We start from the raw sequence: 24,738 nt of genomic DNA, 5'->3' as shown, positions 1-24,738 counted from the left end.
ATATAAACATGTTTTTTGTTTTTTAAGATGCACATGAACATATAGTACAGTTTTACAGATCTCTCTGCGAAGAGACAGGTTCCATTTTTGGACAGTTTACAGTTTATCTTCCTCTCTGTGAGAAGACAGTTTCCATTTTTGGGATGGTTTTTACAGCGCTCCCTATGAGGAGTACATATTTTTGTATCATTTTTGTATCACTCATCTGACCAGCTATAGCCGCAACATGCATATGCTACGGCATCTACAAAATGTAATTTCTTATTATTAATGGAAATTACGACTTTTTTCCAAGGGAAATATATATATATATATATATATATATATATATATATATATATATATATATATATATATATATATATATATAAAATTAATTTATTAAAAATTAATAATAATAATAAGTTATTTAGAATATTAATTTTATATTTTATTAAAAAATAATAATAATAGATTTGCAAAAAAATTCTACTCTAAATACTTTCCGTTATCTTCAAAAAAAAAAAAAAAAAAATCTCAAAATTAAATATAAACTTTAAATGCTTCTAAACATCTTAAATTGGAATATCTTAATTTATTAATTGTGCTTATTTACCTACATCTATTATCTTATTTTATTTTATTATTATAATAATAATATTTTAAAATTTCTTTTAATATATTATTATTAATTCTAACATATTAAATTTCTTACTCATTATTTTTTTTTATCTATTTTCTCTTTTCATTTCTTACTTCTAGGGTGCTTACTTTTTCTTTTTTATTATTTTTTTCCTGTCTCTCTTTTCAACAATTTTTATTTTTACATCATGATGAAAGGTCTTGATCTAGATTCTAAATGTCCATTGAAAATGACCATTGTGAATAAAACTCCCCACACATATTCTTCAAATTCTTATCACCATAGAAACTTTTAAACAAAAATTGGAATATATTATTATTGCATTATTAAAAAAAAAAAAAACAAAAAACAAAAAACAAAAAAAAACTTATTCCTAAAATAAAATAAAAAACATAAGCTCACTAGGAATAGAACACTGATGGGTTGTACTGTTAAGCTATGTTGTGATGTTGTTAAGTCATGTTGTTATGTTAAAGTCACTCGTTTGAAACTCCCTGGATAAAAAATAAATAAATAAATAAATAAAATAAAATAAAAATAAAAATAAAAAAAATCTAATCATGTTAAGGGCTAGTATGGCTAGGGTGATTTTGACGACTTAGATGCCCCTTCACTTTCTCAAATTACACATCAACCTCATATAATCTCTGAAAACCAACTTGACAAACAAAAAAAATGAAAAAAAATATAATATCCAAATTTACATCATAGAATTATCATCTTTTAACATTTAAAAAACTTTTATCACATATACTATTTTAATAATTATTACTAATTTTACATCTTAATTATTATTTATATCAAATTATTATAAATATGGTGAAGGTAAATTTAGAAATAAAATCTTTCCACCAAATTACAAATCAAGTCTGATATAATTTTTGAAGAACAAGTTAACAAAAAAAACAAAAATATAATGCACAAATTTACATATAAAATTATCATCTTTAACATTTTTTTATCACATATAATATTTTAAAAATTATAAAAATTATAATTAAGTTTATTTATATATATATATAACCCTTCCACCTAGTCTAATCAATATAAACATGCTTTTCTAAGTATTTAAAAGCAACCTAATGAAATTGACCAACTGAAACGAGTGAGGCCACGGGGTGAACCAATTGAAGTTGACCCACTAAACTAAAATAATTGATGTTGATTTTGATTTAATTAAAGAAACAACCAACTGAAGTTGACTTAGTGAAACTTGGCCATGCTTTACTGTTTGGATATATCTTGGGCCAGAGACTATGTCAATTTGCTTCACTTTTTTGATAAGGCCGTTTCATTGTCCTTGTCCCCAGACCAGAGCAGAGCAGCCCACATTTCAAGAAGGCATTCATGACCTCAATCCTTTACAAGTTAGTTAGTGAGAGTGTTTTCAACATAGGCCTCACTCTAAGCTAAGGCCCTTTTCATTAGGTTGTATAGGTGCTCCCTTAAACACCCTAATATTATTCACCACCTAACCTTTTCCAAAACACAAGTAATGCCAATTTTCTTAACCCACCACCTAATGCTTTCCCAAACCATAGCTACTCGTTTCCTTCACCTTCCCAAACCGTAGTTACTCGTTTGTTTCACCATCTAACGGTTTCTAAACGAAAAGCATTGGAAGTGTCCACTCCGCCACCACGTGGACTCACCATTTACGATTTTACGTCCGATTGCCGCGAAATTAAAATAGCCGTTGAAGACCCCTCTCCAAAGGAACGCCAACGAGCCGATTGTTTTCTATGCGGGGTAACAAATAATTAAAAATTTAAATATTTGTTTGGATATGTTTACTAAGTTATATTGGGTAAAATATAATATTATAATATTACATTTGATGTGACAAGAGATATTAGGTAAAATGTAATAATATTACATTTTAATTAGTATTTCCCACCATCCCTCACCACTTTTTTCCGGCAGGGGTAGTATTAAATACTGTAAGATTATATTTTATCCAAGATTTCCCTTCACCCAATTCACTTTTTATTAAAAGAAATCTTTATATTTGAGGTTGTACGTAAACTTGACTCCTTTTGATCTCACTATGGTAGAGATGTTGTAATCTTTAACATTTTGACTTGGTAAAAATAAAATTAAAAAACATAAAATTAATAATTATAATTATAATTATAATTAACAATTAAACCAACCTAGATCCATCTTAACAATGGATCTACCAAGCCCCAAAAAAAATCAAATTTATTGGGATGAAAACCTCTTTAAAGTGAAAAGATATTTGATCACTCTAGGCTCTTGGTAGATTCAGATGGATCTAAGCTAGTATAAATATTTTATTTATTTATTTTTGTAATATATTATATAATATTAAATTTGATATATTATAATATAAATTAATACATTAGAATATATATTAATATCATAAAATTAATATCCATATATACTATGTATTAATATATTAGGATAAAGAGTTTTAATATAATATAATATTATATAATGCATGAATATTAAGTTTCAAAATTATGGATATTAATATTATATTATATAATAAAGAGAGAGAATAAGAGAAGGAGGGTGAGAGAGATAGAGTTGGAGGGGGAGAGAGGGGGGAGATATAAATAGATATATATGGAACGAGAGAGTGTATGTTTTTTGGGTGAGATAGACAGACAAAGAATGAGAGACAGAGGGAGATAGAGATATAAATGGAGGGGGGCTGAGAGGGAAGAAGAAAGAGATAGAGAGAAGGGGGGAGGGAGAGCTAGACAGATATCGAGAGAGAGAGAGAGAGAGCATTTTTTTTGGGGGGTGAGATAGAGAGATAGAGAAGGAGAGATGGAGGGAGATATAGATATATATGATGTGGGGAGAGAGAGGGAAGAAGAGAGAGATAGAGAGAGGGAGGGAGATAAACTCTTTGATGTTATGAATTATAGATTTTAACCCTGTATAGAAATTACCTACAGAAGAATTCTAAAAACTAAAAATAAACAATGTAGATAGCATAAAACATAAAACATATATACACAGAGATTTCCCCTGGATCCCAAAACCGAGATTACTAGATTGATTTTTCATTATATTCATTTTAATGTTACAACACATATATATATACATGTCAAAGCATTCATTAACCCAATCCATTAACCCTGGATTAGAACATAACCATAGTTCCCTAGACCGGATCTAGAAAATACCATGGGCAGAAAACCATCATGACCAGAAACATGTGAAAAACCCATGCACAAAACCATAAGTAGGTCCACCCACCTAATATAGGGTCCAAAAAAAAAAACCTTGGGCGCTACCCCAGACCCTGTAGAGGGGGGTAGTAACCCCCTGATAGGGGAGATTACCTTCCCCCCCTTTGATCCCCTATTGCACCCGGCTCAATGAAGGGGAGACTATAGCCCCCCCTTCAACCCCCCGCTTCGCACGTGAGGCTAGTCATGGAAAGAATATAACACACACCCAACATGAATATTGTGGTTTTTCACTAAAATAGATGCATTGATTTCAATGTAGATATTTATTCCTAATCTTATTGATTAGAGAAGGAGGGAGGGAAGAAGAAATATATATAGAGAGAGAGAGCGAGTTATAAGGGGAAGATGGAAAGAGAGTGAAGGAGAGAGAAGAGCAGGAGGGAAGAGAGAGAAGCAAAGAGAGACGGAGAGAAGGGGGAGAGAGAGAGGGGGAGAGGAAGAGAGATGGAGAGAGAGAGAGAGATAGATAGATATGGAGATTGAGGGAGTATATGTGTTTGGTGTTGAAATATGCCAACAAGAATATTCCAATTTAATTTGTCCTTGAATTAAATTATGAATTAAAATCGAATTTAGTCTTAACAACTACTTGGAAATAATTAATTAATTTATTTTAAATTAATTAGTTGGAGAAATTCAAGTTAGAAGTCTTTCTAAAGTCATGTAAGAGTTATCCCTTAAATTAAGGAGATAAGATTGAGTTATATTTGAGTTGTAATTAGTTAACTCAGTTTACTGAGTTAAGTCCAGTTAAATTAGTTCCAAACTATTTGAGGAACTAATAGTGAGTTAACAGTCAGTTGATGCATTAATGCACTCAACTAGTGTTACTCCAGTTAACTAAAGATTCCCTCATCAGAAACTCATGCATGTCTATTATGAGAAAGAGCCAGTTGAGATTAATGTTCAAGGACAGTGTACTATCAGTTTCATGTGTTTTCTCATGGAGAAAACTTATGCATGCAATCAAGGACTCATCCTTGAGGATTGTGCAGTTTTGAAGGTTGGTTTTCCACTTGATAATAGGCAAATCATCCACAAGGAACATCGCAAGGAAATAGGAGCTTGGAGGGTAGAGAGAAAGGCTGGAGAGAAGCCAAGATTGCCTATGAGCATCTGTGAGGATTATACTGAGAGCTGGCTAGCTGTGAGAGCTAAGGCTTTGTATAATTCCTATGTATTTCCACCATGTATGATAATACAATAGTGTGGGGTTTTTATCTAAGGATTTCCCCAAAAGTATTTTCATGTGTATTGTGCCATTGATTCTTCTTCTTTTGGTTATGTTGTTCAGCTCCATCTTTAAGCTTCCACAAATTGATAGTAGAAGTAGGTTATAAAATTCTTCTTTGATTTATATTGCATTATTGGGTTAACCTATCACAGATTTTCTACATTTGGGAGCTGAGATAGAGAGATAAATAAGGAGAGGCGGAGAGAGATAGAGATATAGATGGAGGGGGGAGAGAGGAAAGAAGAGAGAGATAAAGAGAGGGAGGTAAGGAGAGATAGATAGATATGAAGAGAGAGAGTGAGACAGAGAGAGAGAGAGAGAATGTGTGTGTGTGTGTATGGGGGGGTGAGATAGAGATACAAAGGAGAGATGGAGGGAGATATAGATATACATGGTGGGGGGAGAGAGGGAAAAAGAGATAGATGGAGAGAGGGAGAGAAACTCACTCTTTCATCTTATGAATATTTTGAGTTTTCACTAAAATAGATGCATTGATTTTAGTCTAGATGTTGATTTGCAATCCTATTTTATTGATTTTTCATGATGCATTGATTTCAGTGTAGTTGTTGATTTATAATCTTATTTGATTGATGCACTAAATGCATTGATTTCATTGTAGTTGTTGATTTATAATTTTGTTTGATTGTTTGCACTAGATGCATTGCTTTCAGTGCATATGTTAATTTCTAATCATATTTGATTTCTTGCACTAGATGCATTGATTTCAATGTAGATGTTGATTTCTAATCCTATTTGATTACTTCCACTAGATGCATTGATTTCAGTGTAGATGTTGATTTCTGATTTGATGTAACTAGATGTATGATGTACATTCATTTCAAAGTAATTAGATTAATAGTGTGCATTGATTTCAATGTAATCATAAAAGAATATTGACGGCGAGCATTGATTTCTGTGTTACAGTAATTTAACCATAAATAAAATACTTGAATTTTCATCTTACCTAAAATGTTTGCTTCTTGAAATTGTAAACTATTTGTAATTTATTACATTCTTATTATTCTTACTTTCCATAATTCAACATTATAGTCACTTTGAATTCAAACAAGGTAATAGAAAACAACTACTATTGAAAATTACTTGGGATTTAACACTCCATAAGTCACAATGATTGACTTTGGAGAAAGTTACCATTAATATTCGAGAGCAAGAGAGACAATGTATGACATTTTTACTACAATAGCTTGATTTAACTATTTTAATGGTCTATGATTTCAACCACCCTTTTCATATGATCAATATGAAAAGATGGAAAAACTAATAAGTGTTACAATAAGAACAATAAAAGGAAATAGTTTGAGATTAATCACAATGAAGACTATTTGTGATTGACTACATTCTTATTATTCAACACTGTTACGTTGTCACTTTGCATTCAAAATAACATTAAGAAAGAGATAAAATCAAATGTTGTGTGATCGCACACAACTAAAACCAACTTAGATCCATCTTAACCCTGGATCTATCAAGCGTCGAGTGGGATCAAATCTCTCGAGATGAAAACCTTTCCTCAAGTTTTTCACTCAAAAATGAAATTTTCACCTCAAGAGATTTGATCCCCCTCAACGCTTCATAGATCCAGGGTTAAGATGGAGCTAGGCTAGTTTCATATGAACATAAAAAATAATTTAAAATTTTAGGCATAGATCACAATTACAGCTCCTATTGTATAGATTAGACTCCGATAATGAGTACACATACATGACAACAGTTCACCAATATTGTAGCAATCATATAAAGGGTTTTCAATAGGATAATTTGTTCTTTCATCTTATATATTCCATTCCTCAAACAAAATGAAATTATTATTCTTTTTATAGGGTAATTGGTCCAATTGTAAAAACCATTTCAATTATTTTTTAAAAGAAATCAAAATATCGTATTATTTTATGGATATCATTGCAATGTCCAAACAAACAAACAAAACATATATTAAAAACCTACAAGAAAACAATTTTCCTTTCCATAAAAGAAATACAACTTACAAGAATATTTTGTTATTGAAAAATTATAGACCTAATGATTGGTGTACATGTGAATTATGATGTAAAACATATAAATAACATTATTTTCTCCAAAAATAGATTGCACCGAGAGGTACTCTACAACTCATTATAGTGGAGATGTGTAGGCACAATGTAAGAAAGATAATATGTCAACATTTTTAAATGTCATCTTTATTACACATTGCATAATTATATTATTTTATTATTTACAACTATCTTACGGTTAATGTAATTTAACATACACAACATTTATTATAATATATAATTTATACCCATAAATTATAGTTAAAGCACTATAAGTTCAGTTTAAAACACTCACATGGGCATAATACTATTCTTAATATACCATTTTATAATTTATATCCAATGTTAATATAATTTAATATAAATAACATGTTTTAATATCATTTATATCTATTGATTAGAGTTAAAGTAATATAAAGTAGGTTTAATCCACCAAAAGTAGTATAGTATGTTTCTTAATATAGTATTTTATAATTTATACTTATCACTTAGGGTTAAAGCACTACAAATTAGGTTTAAAACATCAACATTGGAAAGAGGCAAAAATAATACGTGCAATCACTCTCAAAAGGATAAACAAAATGAAAAGAGTTTACAAGTTGTCAAGAGGGAAAGAATTCTGCAGATAAAAGTTCGATAACAATCAACCATTTTGTTATTTGCCATGTTTTTACTCTCTTTTTAAACTTCTTCTCCCAGATCTTTAGCATATTTGGAATAGGATTTAAGGTTCAGTTTTGGGCTTTTTTTGTGGAATTGTTATTTTTATCATTTTATTTTTACTAAAATACCTTACTATATTAAGTTAGTAAAGTAATCATGTTTTCAATAAATTGGAGGAATCAACTCACAGGACCATTTTTGCGGGCAGGACCCAATTTGGTAGATTGGAGTATGAAACCTTATAGGATCATTTTAAGGCATCAAATGAATTTTTTGGGTGTAAATTTTTGTCTCTTGAGCACAACACCTTTTTTTTCTATTATACACACATTAACCTTTCCGGCGACGCAAGAATGACATAAATCAGAGTTTGTATGCAAAAGTTATGCCACTCAAAATTGACCTTCTTGTTTACACCACCATAATTTGAGAGGATGCAACATCGTCCCTCATTATTCATGGAAAAGGGCTACCCACATGATTATGATTAAGAAAACTCTAGAAGGGTCCATATTGTAAATATGGTTAAGGGTTGAGGTAGTCCAATAGAACCACTAGTGGGTTATCGAGCTATGTTATAACCGGGCCACTAGAAGGAATATGCAATTCATTCTTTCGAGTGCATTTGTTCCATAGGTGATAAAAAATAACTGAGAGGGATAGGTGATAAAGCACATAGAGAGAATTTCTGTCAAATCCTATTTTGTGAGTTTTTATTTCATTGTTCTCTATTTTCTGCATAATTTTAATTTTCATACATATGCAATTAATAGTAATCTACATATCCATAAATTTAAATATAAATAAAACCCTAATAGTGTACATTTCATATTTTTAAATATAGTTTTATCATATATGTTGTGATGAACTGTCCAATGGAATATCCACGACAATTTATGTATCATATTGTTATCAAAGCAAGTTTCTTTGGGTATATTGTGGATATTTGCAGGGGATCTAGATCGACTATGACAAAACTCGTAAAACCCTAATCATGGCCAACGAATATGTGAATGACGCTCGTGATCCTGCAAAGGAGAGGATTTCACAACTCGAAGCACAAGTTACATATATAAATTGTAATATGAATCTCCTCATGTCAACCTTGAGTAATAAGTTCAATATATTTGGAGAAGATGGGGGTCCTAATGCAGAGGACAAATTGGAGGGGAGATCAGGAGATCGAGAAGAAATAAAGAACGAACAGAAGAAACGACCAGGCAAAAATCAACCCAGTTCAAGTGTCATGAATAATTTATAGTCCCTATCAAAAATGGAAGCGGAGGTCGATATCAAGCCATAACAAGGTGAGATCGACACTCTAAAGCTAAATCAATGGTTGCATAAATTAGAAGTTTATTTTAGTGTCCATCATGTTGATGAAGAATAAAATATTTCATTTTCACAAATGAAATAAGAGGGCCATGCCCTCACTTGGTGGGAAAGCTACACACACGTGTGCACATGTGCGCACACACAGATATACATGTGCATTTTTCTATGTACTTTTTATTACACCGGCATTTTTGCACCCTTTGTATAGTTTCCTATATCAATGCTCTTAATTTGTGTTTCTTGTTGTCATGGGTTTTAGATAGGAAATGTTGATGATTCATTATTGCATTAGCTTAAAACCATTTATGATTCATCAACAACGTTAGACTACTATGACCATGAGTCATCATCATTTTAAAGCTTGAATTCAATATTATTGGCATTAGTACTCTGCATCACTATGAGTGATTTTCATATGATAGGAATGCAAAAGTGTGGGACAAGGGTTACTTTAATAATCATGCTCCTTGAAGTCAATATATTGATGTTAAGGGCATCATTTACATTCCCTAGGTATTATTTTATTGATGTTTCTAACATTGTTTCCAATCACCTGATGTAAAATTCGACAAGGTATTGAAGTGCATTATTGGTCTTAAACATCATTAAATTACCTATGATTAACATCATTAAAGGAATGTTTAAAGGAGATAATGTTTTCATAGTTTTCACTGGATTAACATTCATAGATGTGGGTAAAATGGCATTCTTAACTCAAGAGGTCATTGAATTGATGCTTCAAAGATGATGTCAAAGTCAAATCAAATTAAATTTGAATATTTTTCTTGAAATATATGATTTAAACATTTAAACATTGAAGCAATGTGATATTAACATTTCCTTTTGACCCCATATCGAGAATTGTTTATTGTATGTTATTAATTTCTCTTTTTCAAGCTCAATTTGTTTGCTATTATACTAGTTTATGTTAAATACTTTCAAACCTAGCTAAGAATTCTCCCAAACTAAGGGAAGGAACAAACCCTGGGATTCTCCAACCTAATTTTCTTGCAATAAATTATATTTTTTCACATTAAATAGTTTCAAAGCTAGTTAGGAATTCTCATCCAGGGAATGGATAAACCCAAAGATGTCATCCAAATTGCTTGAACATAAAAGAAAATGGGTTAATTAACTTTATTCTTGTTGGTCACATTGTTTAGATGGGTTTGAATGGATAATTTAGTTACATTTGATACTATGTGCTTTCCATTTTTTTTTATTCATGTCAACAAATTAATTAAATTTCATAGAATAGAAGGAACTAATCCTTTAGTTCATTGTCATTTCTTGTCAATGTAATCAGATTGTGTTTTTAAACCCAATAACCAATTATAGGTCATTAATTTAAGCATTCAATTAACATTGATCCTTTCTCTCTTGCTTCTCCGCTTAGTAATTTTCTCCTAGACAGGCATCTTTAATCTAGACATTTCTTCTTAAATAATATAGTATATCACTATAATTGTTATATTATAAAGATTACATAGATCTTAATATTGAAGTAAAAGAAAATACTATCACATAAATTTAAAAATTTATGGAAAAACTTTTATCGTAAATAATATTTTATGAATTACTTTTACCTCCTAATTATTATCTATATAAAATTACTTACAACATAAACAATAAGAGTGTGTGTGTGTGTGTGTGTGTGTATAAAAGTAAAATATGGAAGGTATGAAAAAAGGTAAAGCATGACCCATACACCATAAATCTATTACATAAACATGGAGCACTAGCTATTTAAAAGCAACAATTTGAACTTTGTCATCAATATTTAAAAGCAACCAATTGAAATTGACCAAGTGCAACAAGTGAGGTGATAGGGTGAACCAATTCAAGTTGAATCGTTGAAATAAGTAAACTTACTCAATGAATCAATTAAAGTTGGCTTAAATAAAGAAACAACAAATTCAAATTAACCTCACTTTGTGAAAGAAGTGAAGTTAATAAAAAAAGCAATAAATTGAAAATTTACCAAATGAATGTCCCTACCAACCTCTTTCACCAAGCTTTCTCATTCTTCATAGTTGTTGTTGTTGTTTTTTCGTTTTTTTCATTTTGGACATTGTTTGCACACATTTCAAGCTTCTACCCCAAGTGTTTAAACTAATCCAAATTATTGAAACTCATATACAACTAGTATTATTAGTGACCTCAAAGTAACTATGTGATTTGTATAGAAGTGCACTAGAAGAAAGAAAGAGTATATTTGGGTAGACATGAAGATGTAATAGGTGTTCTAAAATTTTAAATATTAACAAAACCAATAGGAGTATTTTGAAATAACATACTATACTTGAAGAAGACACCAAGCTTATCAAGAAAGGGACACCTCAAAATAACTTTGGAAGAAAAATCCATACTCATTGTGAGTTTGAATTTGAGATATGTAACTTTTTAGCATTAGTGTAAAAGTTAGTTACAACTAGATATGTAGTTGACTTGTAGATATCTTTTGAATCTCATGAGTTTCAAAACGTTCCATTTCTCTTTATTAAGATGGCATTCAACCATTAGAAGCCTTCTTCAAAGACTTCAACTCTTCTTGATCATATGGCTTTAGTGTTGGAATTTCCAACTCAATGCTTCAAATACTTCCTTGAGAAAGTATTTCTTCTACTGTCATGGATTTTCTTGTGTCCACCTTCTTGCACACCTAAGTTGTATGAATAACTATGAAATCCTCATCTCCGGACTCTCATTTCTAATCACTTTTCCTTCTCAAGGCCATTTAATCTTGCACCCAAGGATACTTTTTTCCATTATTTAGTCCCTTTTAATCATTTCCATAATTAGATGAAACAAAATTGTATTAAATTCCACAAAGCACCAAAATAGGTCATCCCTTAAAAGTTGTCCTCCCTCTAGTTGTCCTATAAACTTGAGTCCCTATCTACCCATCCTTTAAATGTTGTGAAAACACTATAAATTAGGCCAAAGAATTTGCAAACTTTATTAAGCTAGAACTTAGGATTGATGGAGTATGTTATCTTGTATCACCATTAATTCATTCAACATGAGTAATTACTAATGACAATATGGGTTTGATTAAATCCAATTTACTTGTAAGTAGAATCAAAGTGAAAGTGGTTTTGTTTGAAAAAGGTTTTAATTGAGAGTATAAGGATATGGTTATCCAATTAAAAAATCCATTTATGAGAGAAAATATGGAATATCAAATCATAATGGTAGAGTGTAACACCCTCCTCCCACATTTACCCAAGTTAACCAGTTCGCTGGGGTAAACATGTGACGATAGGATACTATGATCTGATTCAACTCCCCATGTATAGTTAAGGAAGTGGAACCAACACAACACACCAATCTGACCTTCTACACAGGCTACAAAACCTTCAGGAGCCAACCAACCTTTCCAAGTGACCCACCCCGAGGAAACTTAACATTTTACTCTCCTAGGGCCTTAGTCGCTCCCATGACATGGGAATGCATGCGACTGGGACCCTCCAGTTTCTCCCGTAGTAAGGGCATGCAAACGACTAGGGACGTTTTTAGCTAGTTCATAGCCAATGACCTCGGATTTTGTGCCACCTTTTAAGGGCCAAGACTCATGCCACTGCCTAGACCTCCATGAAACCTACGAGAATGAAAAGTAATAGTGAAAAAATTATACTAATTCAAATACTTGAACAAAGAATTGATTGGACCCCTATTAGCCATGACATGAATTTCGTCAAACATGTCACAAATATGCATTCTATAGGTCCTAACAACATATCTGAGCATAGGGGTCTCATACTTATCTGAGAATCGCTAAGAAGCATTGATGCCTTATCACATTAGCTTCATTATCATCTATTAGGTAACATATTCATTGTTCATTCATTTACAAATCAAAACATGAGGAGAGCCATACATCATCACTGTTATAAAACATGCTCATAACCAACGTATTACCAACAGAAATAAAAAGGATATTTCAACCATAAATACCACATATAAACAAGTATATTTACCCATCAAGTACAAGAGGAAATAAGCTCTTATTAACATATGCAAAATGCAACCAGGTCTGGGACTTCCATGAACCACCCGACTATAGACTAGGCTAAACCAAATCTCTCTTTTAGCTAGTCACCCTTGTGCCATATTCCAAGAATGAATGTGGGATTTCATGAAACACATCCAACAAAACCAAACCAGTGCTTCCATAGGCCAACCACCTCAACCCTCAACTAGTGATTCCACCTCACGGTCGGACATCACTAACCATCAAAAGATTGGTCTCCACCCAAGTTGTCTAGGGCTCCAAAGCATTTGTTCCAACCAAGGTTTCCAAGACTAGTAACTCAACCCACAGTTGCTTCCAGGCTCCAGAGAATTTGTCTAACCAAGGCTCCAGGACTAGTAACTCAACCCACCAAGGGCTCCAGAGCGTTTGTCCAACCAAGGCTCCAGGACTAATAATTCAACCCAAGTTGTTATAGGGCTCCTAAGCATTTGTCCAATCAAGGCTCCGAGAACTAATAACTCAACCCACAGCCAAAGGAGTATGAGAACCAACCAGAAAACAAAAGGAAAGAAACTGACAACACCATGGATATCCAAGAAATAGAAAGGCTAAGAAAAATCCACCGTCAATCCACGCATTCCTCCATGTTAATGACAAATAATAACTAAGAAACCACATGCAGATGCCATGCATGACAATACTAGCAAGGAAATCATACATGCAACTCGGTACCTACAAGAAAAACTTCTTGTAGTTGTCGATCCTGATGTCCTCTTATGCTTTCCTACTCTTCCTTTGCTTTCTTGCTCCAAAACGCCAAGTATGCCACACTCCTCCAAGAGTGCTCCAAGAAAAATCTAAGTGTCCAAGAGTATGAGAGAGAGAGAATAGAGAGAGAGCTCCAAAACTAAAATGGCAAAAGGTTACAAACCGATCCTCAGAAGCCTTTGTGGCCTCTATTTTCTTCAATTTTCCATTATTTTCCTTCATTTTCCTCCTCACATGAACCCTGTGACCTTTCACCTTCCTTTTCTCCTAATTTTCATTATTTTCATAAATAAAATGTTAATTGATGTCTCATGCTTTTCCAAAGCCTTTTCCATTACCTTTGCCAATTTCCATAACCATTAATTAATCACAAGTGATCCTCATCACTATGTTTTTGCCCCACATTCAGCTTGGAATATGTGTCCCATGACCAAGGTCTTATTTTGCCTTTATTAACTTTATTACATGGATTTTGACCAACGTTGTTACATAGAGTCACTTGCAACTTAAAATTGCATTATATAATCTATAACCTTGATGGCATTTAAGGCTTGGTGAATATTACATATATTAGAAATGGTTATATAAGTGATTGAAATGAACTTGACATTAATTTTTTTAGGAATTGTAAATAGAAGTTAGATGTGATAGGCATATTTTCTCTCATGATATATCTCTTTCCCTATGCATTTCCCTATGTAATTTCCATCCCACATTTTTGTGATTTTCTCTTTGTATTCCTATACCAATGCTTCAAATTTGTGTTTCTTGTTGTTATGAATTCAAGCCTAGCAATGGGGATGATATATGGTTGCATCAAGGGTGACAAAATTTATGATTTTTCAATAATGTTATGTATTACGACTAGAATCATCACAATTATCAAGCTTGAATTCAAGATCACTAACATCACTATTGTACATCATTGGAAATAGTTTTCAAAAGACAGGAATGCAAAAGTGTGGGATGAGGGTTTTAGATAAGTATGTCCTCTAAATTTTATATATTGTCGTTAATGACATCATTTTCATTCCTTGGTCATTGCTTATCACTATTTTTAGCATCATTGCCATTTTGTTAGTGTCAAATTCAACTAGGCATGGTATGTGCATAATGTGTATTTAATGACTTTTAAATGACATTCATGAACTTCATTTAAGTGGTGTTTAAGGAAGAGATAATTTATTCATATCAACATTAATAGATGTGTGTTAACCAACATTCTTAACTTTATAGGTCATTATATTAATGTTTGAGAAAAATGATGCCAAAGTCAAATGAAATTAAAGTTGGATGGTCTTCTTCAAAGATTTAGTTTCAATGTTTGCACATTGAAACAATGTTATATTAGCATTGTCTTTTATCTCAAAAGTAGAATTGTTTAATCTAAATTATTTCCTTCTCTTATCTAAGGTCAAATTGTTTGTTATACATTATTTAGTTTAAGTTAAATAATTTCAAACATAGCTAAACATTCTCATCAAGGAATAGATAAACCATAGGGCATACAAGAAATTTAATTAAATAATTTAATGCTTGTTGGTTTTGTTATTTAAATGGGGTTGAAGGGTTAGTTCATTTACATTTATTACTATATGTTTTTCATTTTTTGTCTAATGACAATACATTAATTACATAGAATATAAAATGGAAGTAATCCTCTCATCTCTTTTTTGCTCTTTTTTATTTGATTTTTTTTTCATCCATGTAATCAAATTCTCTATTTAAACTCAATAAAAAACTAAAAATAATTAATAAGAGTTAACTCTTCTCATTTCTCTTTACTTCCATTTTTTCTAATTGTCTCCCAAAATTAGATGACAACTCCAAACACTTCCAAAATTCTTTAAATTAAATAATCTTATTATTATGACTATTATATATTATACTATCTATATAAAATAACAATTAAATAATTAAAAACCTTAATAGTAAAATTAAAAGAAATTATTATCACATAAATTTACATACTTCCATCATAAAATTACGCTTTTTATATTACAAAACTTTTATCAATATAATATTTTTAAAACAATGATTAGTTTTACATCTTAATTATTTTTTATATAAACCACACAAAGCGTTAAAAAAATTAAATATAAATATATCATTGTTTATGTGAGTAAGCCAACTTCATTTAGTTTAATGGGTAAAACATGATTATCACGGTTGCTCGTTTAAATGTTTCCAAACGAAGAGTAGAGAAAATGTCGACCCCGCCACCCCGTGAACTCGGCATTTACGGTTTTTACGTCGATTGCAGCGAAATTCACGTTGTTATATTTTCTTAGGTTATAAATCTCAAGTAGACATCGATTTGCAAGTAATAAATGATAAATATTATTTATAAATATTGAACGGGTTTGGTTACATTTTTTTTAATTTTTAAAAAATTTAAAATATATACATTTTTATTTATAAAAGGTTTATTTTTATATTTTAATTATATTAAAATTATGTAAGACAAGAATTAATTTTTATGAGTGATGGATTACTCCCAAAATTCATAAAGAATCTGTCACTTTTGTGTTACTAAGATGGTGGAAGATGAAAAACACTTACTCTTAGATTACCTAATCTTTATTCACATCCTCTCTCATTTCCCCAACATTTGCTGAACCTCCAATCTTGTTGACATGTTAAGTCAACCCAACTATAGTGATATTGGAAGGCTTCTTTCCTAGAAATAAAATCTTGAAAAATGGCAATTAGATTGCTATTTTCTTAAGGTCCATAAACTAAATTGGTCTTAATGGACGTTAATCATCATCATTTAAAATAACAAAATCTAATTATTGAATTCAAATACAACTTAACACTCCCACTATTATTTATAGAAAAAATAAATTATATTTTTTTACTGAAATAAATATATTACTTTATTAAAAATTAATAATAATAAAAAATAACAAAAACTTATAAATCTTATATTTTATTTAAAAAATTAAGAATAAAAAATAATAATAATAATAAATACCAAAACTTATAAATCTTATATTTTATTTAAAAAAATAAAGAAAAGATTTACAAATGTTTTCTACTCTAAGTACTTTCGAATACCTTTAAAGATTTTCCAAAATTAAATATAAACTTCAAAAACTTCCCAACATCATCTTAAATTGGGATATCTTAATTTATTAATGTTCTTAATTTACATGCCATTTATTTTTTATTTTAATTTATTATTAGTTCTATTACTATTAATAATAATATTTTTAAATTTCTTTTAATATATTATCATTAATTCTAATATATTATAATTTTTACTGATTATTTCTTTCATCTATTTTCCCTTTTTATTTTAATTTATTATAATTCCGTTATTATTGATAATAATATTTTTAATTTTCTTTTAATATATTATTATTAATTTTAATATATTATTTTTTTACTAATTATTCTTTTCATTTATTTTTTCCATTTTCATTTCTTACTACTAATGTATTTATTTTTTCTTTCTTTTAATTATTTGTTTATTCTTTTTCTGCCCCTCTTTTGAAGATTTTTACATCGCTATGATGGATCTTGGTATGGATTCCAATCGTCCATTAAAAATGACCATTGTAAATAAAACTTTGCATAGATATTCTTTAAATTGTGACCACCACAAAACTTGCAATCAAGAATTGGAATATCCTATTATTACATTATAAAATTTATATAAAATGACATAAAAATTATTAAAAAACTTAATACTAAAACAAAATAAAAAACATAAGCTCATTAGGAATAGAACAGTGATGGGATGTATTGTTAAGTCATGTATTGATGTTAAGGTGTCATTGGTTGGAAACTCCATGGGAAAAAATCTAGTCATGTTAATGGCTAGTGTGGCCTAGATTGGTTGTGATCCTTAAGTGATTTTGAAGCCTAAGGTTCATCAAGTTACAGATCAAGCATGATATAATCTTTGAAAAACAACTTAACCAATAACAAAAAAATGAAAAAAAAATATAGTGTACAAATTTACACCATAAAATTATCATCTTTAACATTTAAAAAACTTTTATCACATATACTATTTTAAAAATTATTATTAATTTACATCTTAATTATTATTTATATAAAAATATTAATTATAAATATATATATATATATATATATATATATATATATATATATATATAATTTAGAAATAAACTCTTTCCATTCAATTACAGATTAAGTTTGATATAACCTTTAAAGAATATCAAAATTATTATTAATTTACATCTTAATTATTATTTATATAAAAATATTAATTATATATATATATATATATATATAATTTAGAAATAAACTCTTTCCATTCAATTACAGATTAAGTTTGATATAACCTTTAAAGAATATCTTGACCAAAAAAATATAATGCACAAATTTACATCCTAAAATTATCATTTTTAACATCTATTTTTTTTATCATATCATATTTTAAAAATTATAAATAATTTTATATCTTAATTATTATTTATATAAAATTATTATAATTATATATATGAAAAGTGAACTTAGAAATAAACCCCTTCCACCAAGTCCAATGAATATAAACATGGTTTTCTAAGTATTTAAAAAGCAACCTAATAAAATTGACCCACTGAAACAAGTAAGGCCACGAGGTGAACCAATTGACCAACTGAAACAATTGAGGTCACGGGGTGAACCAATTGAAGTTGACCCACTAAACTAATTGAAGTTGATTTTGATTTTAATTAAAGAAACAACAAACTGAAGTTGACTTAGTGAAACTCTCTGCCAACCTCTTGCATCAAACCTGGCCATGCTTTACTCTTTGGATATACCTTGTTCCATGGACTAGGTCAATTTGCTTCACATTTTTGATAGGGCCGTTTCAATTTCCTTGTCTCCACGAGCAGCCCACATTTCAATGTCTCCTGAAGCAGCCCACATTTCAAGAAGCGATTCATGACTTCATACTTTACAATTTAGTTAGTGAGAGTCTTTTCAACGTAGGCCTCACTCCAAGTTAGTTAGTCAGAGTCTTTTCAACATAGGCCTCACTCATAGAATATTTTAAAATATTATTGTTTCTATATAAAAAACCACATCAACCCATTTTAAATTTGATGTTCTTTGCAATATAGCTCAGTGTTAGGATGATAAGAAACTTAATACTTCAACTTTTTCTTAAATTTAATAACCCATTTTAAATTTGATGTTCTTTGCAATATAGCTCAGTGTTAGGATGATAAGAAACTTAATACTTCAACTTTTTCTTAAATTTAATACTTTACATTTTCATTAGAAATCATCTTTTTTAATATTTCATTTTTAACATTTTATCTTCTTCACTTTGCTTGGACATTAAAAACATGCACTTTTATGGCTATAAATTCATTTTTGATGCCACTTAATATACTTGTACATTTATACATCTATATATTTGTATCCAAGGTCATCAATTTTAGAGAGGTCTTGGAAATTTACAAAAACCTATAAATCTGAAAAGAGATGATGGTTGGAGTATCAGCAAGTGTTGGATCCCTGAACTATCTTCTTAAATTTTTTTAGAAATGATTTTTGTTTTTATTTATTTTTTACTTAATAAAAATATTTATAATAAAAAAAGTATTATATATATATAATAAAAGTATTATATATATATATATATATATATATATATATATATATATATATATATAATAATAAAAGTATTATATATATATATATATATATATATATATATATATATATATATATATATATATATATGTTTATTTTATAATAATAAAATTAATTACTATTTATTTATTTTAACAAATTTATTATAACAATTTCTTTCTATAGATTTATAAATATTATAAATAAAAAATATTGTTACTATAAAATAATTTTTATTTTATTAATAACGGCTCTTTAATCTAATTGGTCATTATAATCTTTGGCAATATTATTATTATAATTCACTTTATTAATAATAATATTTTAATAATAATTAATTTATATAAATATTATTATTTATAATTAATTCATTTGAATAAATTATTTTTTCTATATAATTATTTGATTAATATTAATAAAAATTCTTGAGTCAAACTAGCCATTATAATCTAATGGCTAGTTGGCTTTTCTTTACATCTATTTATTTCGATGCGTAGATCAGCTTCCTCATCTTGTCATGAAGATAAACCACACTAATTAGTTTGAAACTCGTGGAGGAGATTTTCTTCTATATAATTTTTATCAAAAAAAAATTATCAAACAAACATTTTGATTCCAATAAATTCCAATAAACATTAATGTCGAAAAAGACAAAGAAAAAAAAATGCCTTCCACACAAATAACTAAATTGTTTATCTATTAACTTCGTGTTGTAAATAACGATAGTACTCAATTCTTGAATTCGTGTTCAAAGCAAAGTGAAAAGAAAAGGAAATAGATATTGAAATCAGGCTCTATATTTAGCAGCTTTCAAATCAAAGGGGGAAGATTTGGTCTTCAGTATATAGAAATTTTAAAATCACTGTAAGAACCTTAAATTCAAATATCAGAATATGTAATTTAACACATAATTTAACTAATTTAACTAATGAATACCAACCTGTCTGATCTGCTGCAAAGCTCTACTACAATTGTTCTACTGTAATTTTGTCATGGCTGCAATTCTTGTTCTGGTTGCGTTACCAAAAGGACCAAAACCACCCTACCGAACTGGGTACAACTTGGGTACTCAGTCTTAGAATGCTTTCCAATCAAAGCGATTTGATCCCCCGTGCACAAAAACTCCAGTACAATCAAAATTCAAGTTCCCTTCATATTTGTACCACCGTGTTCCAAAATTGTTTTCATGTTTGCTCCCTGCGTAAAAATAGCTTTTCTCCATCTCTTTCAAGATTTCCTTCCTTCTTTTATTTCCTCATCCACCACCTTCTTCCCATATTCGTGTCAATATTTTGGTTACGTGTAACTTTTATGAAATCAAATCTCATTTGATTTCATTGATTTTATTTGGATACGCAATTTTGATTTAATAAAGTTTATTTATTATTTTAATGAATTAATTAAATTTATTTAATTTATAATTTTAATTGATTTATATTATTATTTTATTAATTTTAAATTTTAATTTGTAAATTAAAATTAACATTTTCTGCTGGTTTTAAGGATTTATCATAAATATGATACTCTGGTGAGATATTAATCCATTATCTTAATTTATATCTCCTCTTGTAGTAACTAGCTTATATGTAGTGCGATATATGTAGGTCCATGCATATGTAGCTATCGTATGGAGGTCTCGTATGTATGCTAATACTCATATTTTATTTATAGGTGGGTCATTACATACATCCCTCCTTCCAAAAACTTCGTCTCGAAGTTAGGGTTTCTAAAATATATTAGTGATTAATGTGAGTATATAAGTTTTTATATTTCAAGATTGAATTCGTTTTATATGGGTATTTAAAGTTTTATTTTCTTAAATATTTTAAAATTTTACAACTATAATATTCATGTTCTGCCTCGGTTGGTTCCCCAAGCTACTCTAGAATCATCCTATCCTTCCTAATCTCTTTCGCTTCCATCCTATCCGTCCTCTACTAGAGTGTGCCATGGCGTTAGCTATACTGATTAACCATTCATAGACTCTTAAGGGTGTCAGCGTCGATTATATCAACCTGATTGCTCAGTAGGCATCTAGCAATCATCATCACACGTCTAGGGGAGCGTGATTCACACAGTCCTCCCATGACTCCAGGTTTTGGAGGATAAACGATGAGCAATACCTCCACCCCTCCTAGTGCGACCTGAGCCAATGCTCTTTCATGGAACCTCATTGAGTCTTAATTGTACTGAAGTTTTTATCATCACGTGGTTGTTTTGGTAACAATGCTATCTGCAACGTAAACACTTGTCCATATATTATAACATATGCATCAATATATGTAAAATAAATAGTTTATGTATAGCTCATACATGTTGTTATCTCCAGTATAACATATGCATCAATATATATAAAATAAACAGTTTCTGTATAGCTCATACATGTTGTTATCTCTAGTATAACATATTTGGTCATGTCCTGCTCATGTTATTAGCTTTCACATTGAAATTGTAATCATTATTTTATTTCTATCTCATTAATTATATCGATATGCATAAATGAAGCAAAATTTATAATATCATAATTCATGATTTAGATTTTATAGCAAGGTTAATCAAATATTGAACTTCATCTTGGTATTCATAACTCAGTAAGGTTAATTTAAATAACATATTTCATCTTGGTATCCACGTACCAGTAGAATTAAGCAAATAACATATATCATATTTCAGTAACATAAAAATTCACGTTTATATATGATCCTTCCAAAAAATGGTTTTGAGTATTTGATTTAAAGTAAAGTAAATATATTCAAAATATGGCTTAAAGTTTTTCAAAATTGACACAAATTGGGGTTTTTTGACATATGATTTATGTATCTTCCCAAGTATTCGATCCAAGGCTATACTTGTCCCACTAGACGTTAACTTGGTCTACCAGACGATTCCTAAGCTGTCAAAACCCTACATTCCAGTATACGTAATGGTTCGACCAAAATGATTTTCTCGTCTGATACCCGCAGTTCCTTCCATTGAAGGTTATGAGATTTGTCAGCTATGTAATGCCTTAATACAGAGACATGAAATACATTATAAAATTTATGGAAGTGAGGTGGCAGTGCAAGACGATATCCGATAGGTCCAACTCTTTCCATGACTTTAAATGGTCCGATAAATTAGAGTGACAACTTTGTCCCTTTTCGGAATCGGATAGTGCTTTTATTTAGTTTGATGCGAACGAAAACATGATCCCCTACTTCATACTTCCTGACAGTTCTGTGGGCATCAGCATAACTCTTTTTTCTATCATGTGCTTCTTTTAACCGTTGTCTAATTTGTTTTACATGTTCCTCCATCTCTTGGATTAATTCTAGCCCTACTATCACCCGATCTTCACATATTACAAATACGACAAAGTTAATTAAATCCTTACGTATATTTATTATTATTTTTTAAAACTAAAATATTATTATGTTAAAATTTATTAAATTTTATTACTAAAAAGAACTTGTGCATTTCTGGTTTTGAAGGCTTCTTACAATCAGAAGGCACAAAGTTGTTAAATCTAGACTGAGGGTTATTTCATCAAGTTGTTCCAAATACCCTAGACCATAACGCGACATACCAGTAGGACACATTTTGCTAAAAATGTCTTTGAGACGGGGATCTTCATTTTCCAAAGATGGAAGCTCATGAATCATTAATACATGACCAGTATTATGAGGGAATGGTATTTCATAACACTTAGGATTTGGACACAGAGTGAGAGAGGTTGTAGGAGGAGATTCTCCTGTCCTTAGATGGTGGTTCTGATGTATGACAAAATCAGCAAGGCTGCTAAGATTTATCTTTTGATTGCGGCTTGGAAAAATGACTTGCAGAGATGAAAAATTAACAATATGGGCATATTCAAATAGATCTATATGCGGGAAATTTACAAATGGTGTAAAAGAACTGGTAGTATCTACTATTTGTATATCAATATACATAGACGATGACTTGCAAGCTAAATCGATCCTTCTGTGATATATTGTAGATCTTCTAGGAAAGGACACTACAACAGATGATGGTCCTTCTTGTATATCAGTAGAAGTGATCTTTTGCATTGTTGGAAGTTTTGGGTTATCAATAACCCAAAGTTCTGGGAAACTTAACTCTTCCCATTTAATAATCTGATGTTCTAACTTCTAATTTTGGGTATCTGTTAGAACAACCACACTGGATTTGGATCCTTTGCTGGGAGCATGGAAGACTACAGGATAGAGGGTATTTGTATGTCTGAAACAACAATGAGTTTGAATGGCAATATTATTTCTCTTTTTCTTCATATCAAACCCTGTTGTTTGAACTTGTAGTTGCGGGATATCTTTGATGTGCTCATCAAATGTGTATACAGAAAAGTTTGGATAGCAATCAAAGTATACGGGTCCAATGTGAATGGCTTCAACAATGGTGGAACAATTTTGGCCTCAACAAGACTACTATGGATCCTCTTTTCTTCCAGCGTAACTTTCAATATGAATGTGACACTTGCGGATTTTTAACTGAATGTTGGCATTCTCCATGTAAAACTATTGGAGATGTCAATAATTATCAAGACAGTCAAATTCTTGCTTACTTTATGAAAAGACACCATGAATGGTTAGTCATGACTAAGATTAAACAAAAAATCATCTTAAGAAAGCCTATGATTGTACGAAGAATTTATACAAAGGCTTGGGATTCTTGTAGATATTCTCATATAAGATTTCCAGGGGCCACACCCTTGGGGGACTAATGGTTCTTGTGGGCTTGTCCTTAAAGCTTCCACAGTGTAATAATGATGTCTAGTCACAAGACTGAATGTGACCAGTTTTCTCGTGGGATTTTCTGTTTAAAAGCATCCACTATGTAAAAGTTATTTACAGTACAATGTTTTCCGTGGGATTTTTTCAAATCTTCCACAGTGTAACCTAGTACGAAGATTCTTCAATCACGAGACTCGGAGCACTTCTCCAACTTTTGGTGAGCTTTGAGCCACATCTCTTTGACTAACGAAAGATAGTACTGAATCTGTCTACCTGACTGTCAGATGTTTGTACCCTCATTTTACTATATAAGGAAGGAGTAAGGCTCATTCTGGGGCATTCAGAGTGTGAGTGTGATTTTGGTTATGTTTTTGAGTTTTTTTAGTTCGAGGAGGAAGTTCTTGCTTCCATCTCTTTAGAGTCAAATCTAGAAAGCCTACGCATCAGAGGGCTAGAAATGAGTTGTGCAAAGTCTATTGAAGTTAAAGAAGGTTTTGACAATATACAAGTCTCTGTAAATAGTATTAACAGAACTCT

This window comes from Pinus tabuliformis, chromosome 5_2 (genome assembly GCF_031772625.1).
Source record: "Pinus tabuliformis cultivar Carrire ecotype Pingquan chromosome 5_2, CPIR1, whole genome shotgun sequence".
NCBI lineage: Eukaryota > Viridiplantae > Streptophyta > Pinopsida > Pinales > Pinaceae > Pinus > Pinus tabuliformis.
The sequence above is the reverse complement of the archived record's forward strand: the minus strand, read 5'-3'. Positions refer to the sequence as shown.